The 10825-nt window shown below is 40.2% G+C and overlaps 1 protein-coding gene across 6 annotated transcripts in view; it reads right to left on the minus strand.

The window, feature by feature from the left end:
* CEP128 (centrosomal protein 128) overlaps positions 1 to 8288 on the minus strand; it is a 455483-nt gene extending 447195 nt beyond the window's left edge. For 4 of the 6 annotated variants that reach the window (XM_055088664.1, XM_055088665.1, XM_024116116.3 and 1 more), the window contains exons 1-2: positions 2332 to 2440; positions 354 to 508 (exon numbers count right to left, since the gene is read on the minus strand). The gene's annotated coding sequence lies outside the window, so the exon portion shown is untranslated. Of the gene's footprint in view, positions 1 to 353; positions 509 to 2331; positions 2441 to 8224 lie in introns of those variants that run through there. The other 2 variants (XM_055088663.1, XM_055088662.1) reach the window with 2 other exon arrangements.
* Positions 8289 to 10825: the final 2537 nt, after the last annotated feature.

Raw genomic sequence — 10825 nt, forward strand, 5'->3', positions numbered from 1 at the left:
AATCAAATAACCTATCTGAGCCTCAACTGCCTCATTTCTAAAATGAACAGAAGGATAATAAATGTATTATATACAACATGTAAAAGGTGCCTAATACAGGGCCTGAGACAAAATAGGTTCTCAAATATTTGTCTAACAGAAGCAGGTGCATTATTATTGCTTTTATTAAGGTATCTAGTTTGTTCCCCTGAATTTTTGTAATACTGCATGTAAAACCATCCTATTTAATTTTGATACTGCATGTTAGAAAGGGGTTTCTTGCTCCTTAAAAGCCTATTTGTTGCCATATTCTTTTCCACTATAAATATGCAAAAATATGTTATCTCAGAAACTCAGGGAGGACGCATACTTACAAAGCACACCCCCAAAACTCTGTATTGCTGTCCTCTGAGCTCAGTGCTCTTCTTAGGCACGTATGTCTGCCTCCTATCATTTCTTCATGAGGTTCAGGGCAAAAGGCCTAGTCAAATGGATGATCTTGGTTGCCCCTACACTTTCCCCAAACCACCTACAGATAAATGAAACAAGGAGTAAAACACACCCACAACCTTAATTTTTTTTAAACAATTAAAGATAAAAATAAGCTCACCCTATGTACAGTTTGTGTACATAGCAGAGAATATATCACATCAAGTCAGAGAACAGAGAAAATGTTCCTTGGACACATGCAAAAGCCCCACTGAAGTCACAGGAATTCTTCACACCCAAGTGCCCAGCCAGCATACTCCTCACTGGTGACTTCTGCCCATACCTGGTCATGCCTTGGGCTGGCTAGAGCATGTCGCAGTGTGAACTGTAGCCCAAGTCTAGCCAAAGGTACTATCCCTAAGCATGTCTCTCAGTGGGTAAACTAAGGCAGGTAATGAAATTAACGTTACTTCTGAATTTAATGGCCCGACTGTATTTCCAAGCCAGGAAATGAACTACATGCTAGCACTCCTAAAGGAAATACTTTATAAACTGCCCAACTCTTCCTACATTTAGTATTGCAATTAAATAAGTAAAAGTAAAATGCCTTTGGTTTTAAGAGCTGTAGACAGAAATATTCTCAGTTCTTTGTGATGCCTTTCAAAGTAGTCTGTAAGAATCCACTGAAAATTATCCACAGAACTGCTGGTTGTCCACAGAAAAAGTAGATCTGGGAATATATTTATCAACCACTCCAAGAAAAAAGGTATTCTCTTAATCAAAATATACAGTCAAGAGAGAGTTCAAGTTGACCCAGAGGTCATGCAATGGCAGAGAGGACACAGGTATGATGCATGCTTAACTCTTTTAGCAAAGCAGCTACTACCTTCATTCTGAGTCATAGACACCCCCATATTTCTCTGTGCCAACATGAAACTACCAAAATTTTAATCTTCTATCTGTGCTGTCCAATACGTCACTAGCCATATGTGGCTAATGTGCTATAAATGTAAACTAGATGAAATACTTAGTACCATTTTTTTAAGTTTTTTAGGATGTAAAATATCTCAAGTTTCATACTGACTACAGGTAGAAATGAAAACATTTTGGATCTACTGTACCAAACCAATTACTTAAATTTCACCAGCTCCTTTTTACTTGTTTAGTGAGTACTAGAAAATTTCACCTTGCAGTGTGGTTCACACTATGTTTCTATTAGCACAGCTCTGTATAGTTAATAAAAATAAATAACAAATACTGAGCACTCCCAATGGCCCAGGCCCTGTGTTAGATAGATACTCTACGTAATACTTGGCACAAGGCTACAAAGCGGTTTTACAAGATGTCCGCGGCAGTGACTGAGCTCCATCAAACCGACAAAGGATGCAGCTGGAATTCAATGTCAGGTGTTCCTACGAAATAACTCAAATAAGGGGCTGTTAAACAGCTGACACTAGGGCAACTCCCATGTTGGCAGAGGAAAGACAAGTCATTGATAACAGCGTTCCCAAGATTAGCAAATTTTTGTGACTCTAAAACATGTACAAAACGTCCAATTATATCCCAGGCCAGGCAAGTACACGCCAGAATGAGGCCAAACTCCTTGACAGCTCAAGCTTCACAGCTGCTAGTGGCAGGACAAGCTGCTCTCAAAAAGAGAACAACGAAGTTCAAACTCACTGCATAACTTGACCAGGACCTGACTGTGGACACCCACGCCGAGAGAGGGGCGCGTTGGGGTGCCAGGCACGCCGTCTCTCCCAACTTTAGCACATACACCACCCATCCACGGCCCTACCCCAGGTCTCCGGGCGGCTCTGGCGTCCCCACCCCTGGGACGAGGGGAAGCGAGACCTAAAACGTCTACGATAGGATAGGGAAGTGGTAAAGAAAGAGCGCGAGGGGACGGCTGGGCGCAGGTACCTGAGACAGAAGAGGACCCCAGGCCCTTAATGCCGGATCATTGCCGAGGCCACACCCGGCCCCCGTGGCCACCAGTGACCCAGAAGGTGTAACTGACTGGACGCAGCGACGCAACCGACTCTGCTCTCCCCAGACTCGCAGCTATGGCAACTTGAACTAGCCGCCCAGCCGCGGCAAGTGTACAGTGCCCCGCTGCTACCACTTGGCCCTCTGGGGGTTGTAGTCCGTCTCATGCTCGAAAGCAAGGAGTTATTAGGGGAGAGCGGCCCAAAAGAAACTGCTTTTCCCAGGATGCCATACGACTGGCCTTGGGATGACTTTTCCGGAAGAAGCCGAATTAGCTGGCGCCTGAGTCCCTCGGCCGCGCCCTCTTGCCCTGTTCTTTTTTTTTAAAGGGCCAGTAACGCCTATTAGCGACAAACACCAGATAATGAGTTGAGAGCTGCTTTAGCCCTGACTCTAGCATAATCAGAAGTGTCTAAAATATTTACTTTGTAAAAAATAACAAAAAAGTCAAAGTAGCTGCAATACTAACACAAACTATGTTTCTTTTACTCCTTGGGGAACAGGGAAGCATAATTACCAGCACTGAAATGTAAAAATCCCCTTAATACCAGGGCCCAATGTCTTTTTCATTTTTTTCTTTTTTAATTTAATTTATTTATTTGTATACAGCTAGTTCTTATCAGTTATCTATTCTATATATATATTAGTGTATATATGTCAATCCCAATGTCTTTTTCTAAAGGCTTACAAATTCTTAGAACTGGAAGGGAACAGGAAAGATTATCTAATTAAACCTTTTAGGCCTGGAAAGAGTAAGTGACTCGCCTAAAACCACACAGTTCATTAATGGCAAACCCAAGGTATATGAGCCTGTCACTTCATGGCTGCTGCTACCTCAGTCGTTCTAGAACATGAGAGAGACATATTCCACTCAGAGAAGTCGGTTTCAGTCATGAAAAGGTGATGATAAAAACCCGGACAAAAAATTGAACTTTGGAAAAGCTACGAAGACGGGAAAGTCAAATTAGTCAGCTGGAGCTTTGTTCCCTTCTGCTCTGCCAAAAAGACCATTGATTGTTTCCTCCTCAAGGCTAAAATCAAATTTTACTTTATCTGTGAAAGATTTCCTGGCTACCTCAAGAAGAGCCAGATCACATTTTTAAACTATGCAGTTTCCTTATTCTAATAATTCTGTACGATAATTATCCATTTCCCACTTGGTCTCTTCCACTAAATTCTAAGCCCCTCCTGTGTTTACAGGATCTTAACCTATTATAATTGTTATTTCTCTTCTCAGCCTTTCCTCACTTCACACTCTTTCTTCATATTTCTCTCTCTCTCTCTCTTTCTGTCTCTCTCCCCGACTGCCGCAGGGACATGCATACACACAAAATCATAAATAATATATATTAGAATTATTCAAATATTTTCTCTGGACAGCACTGAGGTAAAGTTTATTTTATATTCAGCTTCAATATAAAATAATTCTTCTAAAGATCTACCTATGTACTTGCATCTATCTTCAAGCTATTTGCTAAAAGTTGTGTTCAAGAATGTGCTCCACCTGATACTGAAATTAAAGTGATTCAGAACAGCCTTAAACTTGCTCCATATGCATGTGGAAGCATAATAATTACTCCGTTTATTTGTTCACATTTTGATTTTTCAAAACAGATGTATCATTCATTTAATTCAGCAAATGTATGCTGAATCTTTCTATGATCCAGACATTGTATTAGACACTGAAGATGCAGTAAAAATGAGGAGGTAAACAACATAGTCTCTGCCCTCATGTTACTCAGAGTCAAGTGAGGGAAACAGATTAAACAAATTATTACAAACCCAGGTGAGAGTACCACATAGGTTTCTATAGAGAGACATAAAAAAACTTCCTGAGGAAATGATATCTGATTAACTGCAGGAAGAATGAGGCTCCGGACGCGCAGGCTCAGCGGCCATGGCTCACGGGCCCAGCCGCTCCGCGGCATGTGGGATCTTCCCGGACCGGGGCACGAACCCGTGTCTCCTGCATCGGCAGGCGGACTCTCAACCACTGCGCCACCAGGGAAGCCCCCATAAAGTAGATTTTAAATGTTCATCAGCTAAATGGATTCATGTAACCACAAATACTCCCATCTCTCAAACAATCCAAGTACCAGTATTGTACAGATATACATCAAGGGTTATATGAATTTCAGGGAGGTGCTAATATCTGATAAAGACCTGATAAGCCTCTTAGGATCATTCATAATTATTAATAAGACACCAGAAACAAGGTTAAAGAACTAAAGTAAAAACTCAGAAAAATATTTAGATTATATGAAAACCAAAGAATTCATCATCTCTTTAAAAAAATAGAAAAAAGAACATTCCAGTAGTAAAAGGTGCACAGGATAAACAGGCAATTCACAGAATATGTGTAATATATTCTACTTCGCTAATTAAAGAATTGCAAATTAAAATAATGATATTCTTTTTTATCTGTTTTGTACCTGTGAAAAAAAGTTCTCACCACCAAGGGCACACCTTGCTATAAGAATATTAACTAGGATAGCTTTTCTAGAAAACAATCTGGCAAGTAAAAATAAGTAACATGCACATGTTTTGACCCAGAGATTCTACTTCTATAACTATTTCCCTAAGAAAACAAAAGGAGATGTTATGTATAAGATGTATGTATACCCTTAGATGTAGATGTAGGTAAAAGAGCTTCATTGCAGATTTACAGTAGTAAAAAAAAAAAAAAAAACACACACAAATCCACTGATAAGGGATACATTACATGTATCTAGTCATTTGGGATACTACGTAGCAGCTAAAAGAGACAAGGTAAAATTTTATAGGTACATTATTACAAGAAAGAAAAACACTATAGAATAGTATGAATATATTGAAACATTTCATATTAGAATCAACCCAGTGACATTATTACATGGATTACAGTGAATATACTCTAGGTTATTTTTATATTACTCCCAAATGTGTCAAGACGTAGCTGAAAATTTCTGGACTAAATTACCCTAACAGGCCCCTCCAGCTCTAATATTCTTTAATTCTAAGACCCTTTTACACATTTATCTTAGACAAAGTGTTATTACAAGACCCCAATCAGTCTTCCCTTCATGTTTAAGTGCCCTTTATCTAAATGCAACGTGAAAATGCTCAAGTGTCCAGAATTTTAAATCTATGATGCAAAACCTGAGTTAACACTATCCTCTTGATTATCAATGACAATTTATGTTGCATACATACACTTATAGAAATCACAGATACAGTTACCTCTTACCTCAATAATAACATAAAGACCATTATATTGATATCTTGAAAAAAAAAACTAAGAAAGATAATAGAACCCTTTGAACATTTAAAGAGATGAATAACAAGAAACGTGGCTTATATGGTACACAATATAAAAATACTAACCGCAAATCAAACCTTATTAGAGGGCAATCAGAGACCACAATGTGGCCTCTGTGTAGTGGGCAGGACTGGGATTTAGAGTCCGAAGACCTGGGGATGAAGACCACTCTTTTGGCTCCAGAATCCAAGCAAATCAAATAACCTATCTGAGCCTCAACTGCCTCATTTCTAAAATGAACAGAAGGATAATAAATGTATTATATACAACATGTAAAAGGTGCCTAATACAGGGCCTGAGACAAAATAGGTTCTCAAATATTTGTCTAACAGAAGCAGGTGCATTATTATTGCTTTTATTAAGGTATCTAGTTTGTTCCCCTGAATTTTTGTAATACTGCATGTAAAACCATCCTATTTAATTTTGATACTGCATGTTAGAAAGGGGTTTCTTGCTCCTTAAAAGCCTATTTGTTGCCATATTCTTTTCCACTATAAATATGCAAAAATATGTTATCTCAGAAACTCAGGGAGGACGCATACTTACAAAGCACACCCCCAAAACTCTGTGTTGCTGTCCTCTGAGCTCAGTGCTCTTCTTAGGCACGTATGTCTGCCTCCTATCATTTCTTCATGAGGTTCAGGGCAAAAGGCCTAGTCAAATGGATGATCTTGGTTGCCCCTACACTTTCCCCAAACCACCTACAGATAAATGAAACAAGGAGTAAAACACACCCACAACCTTAATTTTTTTTAAACAATTAAAGATAAAAATAAGCTCACCCTATGTACAGTTTGTGTACATAGCAGAGAATATATCACATCAAGTCAGAGAACAGAGAAAATGTTCCTTGGACACATGCAAAAGCCCCACTGAAGTCACAGAAATTCTTCACACCCAAGTGCCCAGCCAGCATACTCCTCACTGGTGACTTCTGCCCATACCTGGTCATGCCTTGGGCTGGCTAGAGCATGTCGCAGTGTGAACTGTAGCCCAAGTCTAGCCAAAGGTACTATCCCTAAGCATGTCTCTCAGTGGGTAAACTAAGGCAGGTAATGAAATTAACGTTACTTCTGAATTTAATGGCCCGACTGTATTTCCAAGCCAGGAAATGAACTACATGCTAGCACTCCTAAAGGAAATACTTTATAAACTGCCCAACTCTTCCTACATTTAGTATTGCAATTAAATAAGTAAAAGTAAAATGCCTTTGGTTTTAAGAGCTGTAGACAGAAATATTCTCAGTTCTTTGTGATGCCTTTCAAAGTAGTCTGTAAGAATCCACTGAAAATTATCCACAGAACTGCTGGTTGTCCACAGAAAAAGTAGATCTGGGAATATATTTATCAACCACTCCAAGAAAAAAGGTATTCTCTTAATCAAAATATACAGTCAAGAGAGAGTTCAAGTTGACCCAGAGGTCATGCAATGGCAGAGAGGACACAGGTATGATGCATGCTTAACTCTTTTAGCAAAGCAGCTACTACCTTCATTCTGAGTCATAGACACCCCCATATTTCTCTGTGCCAACATGAAACTACCAAAATTTTAATCTTCTATCTGTGCTGTCCAATACAATATGTCACTAGCCATATGTGGCTAATGTGCTATAAATGTAAACTAGATGAAATACTTAGTACCATTTTTTTAAGTTTTTTAGGATGTAAAATATCTCAAGTTTCATACTGACTACAGGTAGAAATGAAAACATTTTGGATCTACTGTACCAAACCAATTACTTAAATTTCACCAGCTCCTTTTTACTTGTTTAGTGAGTACTAGAAAATTTCACCTTGCAGTGTGGTTCACACTATGTTTCTATTAGCACAGCTCTGTATAGTTAATAAAAATAAATAACAAATACTGAGCACTCCCAATGGCCCAGGCCCTGTGTTAGATAGATACTCTACGTAATACTTGGCACAAGGCTACAAAGCGGTTTTACAAGATGTCCGCGGCAGTGACTGAGCTCCATCAAACCGACAAAGGATGCAGCTGGAATTCAATGTCAGGTGTTCCTACGAAATAACTCAAATAAGGGGCTGTTAAACAGCTGACACTAGGGCAACTCCCATGTTGGCAGAGGAAAGACAAGTCATTGATAACAGCGTTCCCAAGATTAGCAAATTTTTGTGACTCTAAAACATGTACAAAACGTCCAATTATATCCCAGGCCAGGCAAGTACACGCCAGAATGAGGCCAAACTCCTTGACAGCTCAAGCTTCACAGCTGCTAGTGGCAGGACAAGCTGCTCTCAAAAAGAGAACAACGAAGTTCAAACTCACTGCATAACTTGACCAGGACCTGACTGTGGACACCCACGCCGAGAGAGGGGCGCGTTGGGGTGCCAGGCACGCCGTCTCTCCCAACTTTAGCACATACACCACCCATCCACGGCCCTACCCCAGGTCTCCGGGCGGCTCTGGCGTCCCCACCCCTGGGACGAGGGGAAGCGAGACCTAAAACGTCTACGATAGGATAGGGAAGTGGTAAAGAAAGAGCGCGAGGGGACGGCTGGGCGCAGGTACCTGAGACAGAAGAGGACCCCAGGTCCTTAATGCCGGATCATTGCCGAGGCCACACCCGGCTCCCGCGGCCACCAGTGACCCAGAAGGTGTAACTGACTGGACGCAGCGACGCAACCGACTCTGCTCTCCCCAGACTCGCAGCTATGGCAACTTGAACTAGCCGCCCAGCCGCGGCAAGTGTACAGTGCCCCGCTGCTACCACTTGGCCCTCTGGGGGTTGTAGTCCGTCTCATGCTCGAAAGCAAGGAGTTATTAGGGGAGAGCGGCCCAAAAGAAACTGCTTTTCCCAGGATGCCATACGACTGGCCTTGGGATGACTTTTCCGGAAGAAGCCGAATTAGCTGGCGCCTGAGTCCCTCGGCCGCGCCCTCTTGCCCTGTTCTTTTTTTTTAAAGGGCCAGTAACGCCTATTAGCGACAAACACCAGATAATGAGTTGAGAGCTGCTTTAGCCCTGACTCTAGCATAATCAGAAGTGTCTAAAATATTTACTTTGTAAAAAATAACAAAAAAGTCAAAGTAGCTGCAATACTAACACAAACTATGTTTCTTTTACTCCTTGGGGAACAGGGAAGCATAATTACCAGCACTGAAATGTAAAAATCCCCTTAATACCAGGGCCCAATGTCTTTTTCATTTTTTTCTTTTTTAATTTAATTTATTTATTTGTATACAGCTAGTTCTTATCAGTTATCTATTCTATATATATATTAGTGTATATATGTCAATCCCAATGTCTTTTTCTAAAGGCTTACAAATTCTTAGAACTGGAAGGGAATAGGAAAGATTATCTAATTAAACCTTTTAGGCCTGGAAAGAGTAAGTGACTCGCCTAAAACCACACAGTTCATTAACGGCAAACCCAAGGTATATGAGCCTGTCACTTCATGGCTGCTGCTACCTCAGTCGTTCTAGAACATGAGAGAGACATATTCCACTCAGAGAAGTCGGTTTCAGTCATGAAAAGGTGATGATAAAAACCCCGACAAAAAATTGAACTTTGGAAAAGCTACGAAGACGGGAAAGTCAAATTAGTCAGCTGGAGCTTTGTTCCCTTCTGCTCTGCCAAAAAGACCATTGATTGTTTCCTCCTCAAGGCTAAAATCAAATTTTACTTTATCTGTGAAAGATTTCCTGGCTACGTCAAGAAGAGCCAGATCACATTTTTAAACTATGCAGTTTCCTTATTCTAATAATTCTGTACGATAATTATCCATTTCCCACTTGGTCTCTTCCACTAAATTCTAAGCCCCTCCTGTGTTTACAGGATCTTAACCTATTATAATTGTTATTTCTCTTCTCAGCCTTTCCTCACTTCACACTCTTTCTTCATATTTCTCTCTCTCTCTCTCTTTCTGTCTCTCTCCCCGACTGCCGCAGGGACATGCATACACACAAAATCATAAATAATATATATTAGAATTATTCAAATATTTTCTGTGGACAACACTGAGGTAAAGTTTATTTTATATTCAGCTTCAATATAAAATAATTCTTCTAAAGATCTACCTATGTACTTGCATCTATCTTCAAGCTATTTGCTAAAAGTTGTGTTCAAGAATGTGCTCCACCTGATACTGAAATTAAAGTGATTCAGAACAGCCTTAAACTTGCTCCATATGCATGTGGAAGCATAATAATTACTCCGTTTATTTGTTCACATTTTGATTTTTCAAAACAGATGTATCATTCATTTAATTCAGCAAATGTATGCTGAATCTTTCTATGATCCAGACATTGTATTAGACACTGAAGATGCAGTAAAAATGAGGAGGTAAACAACATAGTCTCTGCCCTCATGTTACTCAGAGTCAAGTGAGGGAAACAGATTAAACAAATTATTACAAACCCAGGTGAGAGTACCACATAGGTTTCTATAGAGAGACATAAAAAAACTTCCTGAGGAAATGATATCTGATTAACTGCAGGAAGAATGACTACCAAAAAAAGCTAATGTAATCTTGGGATGCATTAATAAAACCTGATTTTTCCACAACCTCTCTTCCCTGGTTCAACCGCATTTAGAAAATTGGATTAAATTCTGGGGACCCCATTTTTTGCAGTACGTGGGCCTCTCACTGTTGTGGCCTCTCCCGTTGCGGAGCACAGGCTCCGGACACGCAGGCTCAGCGGCCATGGCTCACGGGCCCAGCCGCTCCGCGGCATGTGGGATCTTCCCGGACCGGGGAACGAACCTGCGTCCCCTACATCGGTAGGCGGACTCTCAACCATTGCGCCACCAGGGAAGCCCGGGGACCCCATTTTTAAAGTGATATTAACAACAAAAAAGCAAAATCAGAGGATACAACTGGGACTGATGGATAGAGAACCAGATTTGAGTTCACTATGATGAAGAAATTTTAAAATACATTATTAAATTTATAGCAGCTTTCTGTCATATGGTGAGCTCTCAATATACAGATATGATATCCAGAAAAAATACAGTGAAGTCAGATCATAGACACTTTCTCCTTTTTTTTTTTAACATCTTTATTGGAGTATAATTGCTTTACAATGGTGTGTTAGTTTCTGCTTTACAACAAAGTGAATCAGTTATACATATACATATGTTCCCATATCTCTTCCCTCTTGCGTCTCCCTC

This window comes from Physeter macrocephalus, chromosome 11 (genome assembly GCF_002837175.3).
Source record: "Physeter macrocephalus isolate SW-GA chromosome 11, ASM283717v5, whole genome shotgun sequence".
NCBI classification, from domain to species: Eukaryota; Metazoa; Chordata; class Mammalia; order Artiodactyla; family Physeteridae; genus Physeter; species Physeter macrocephalus.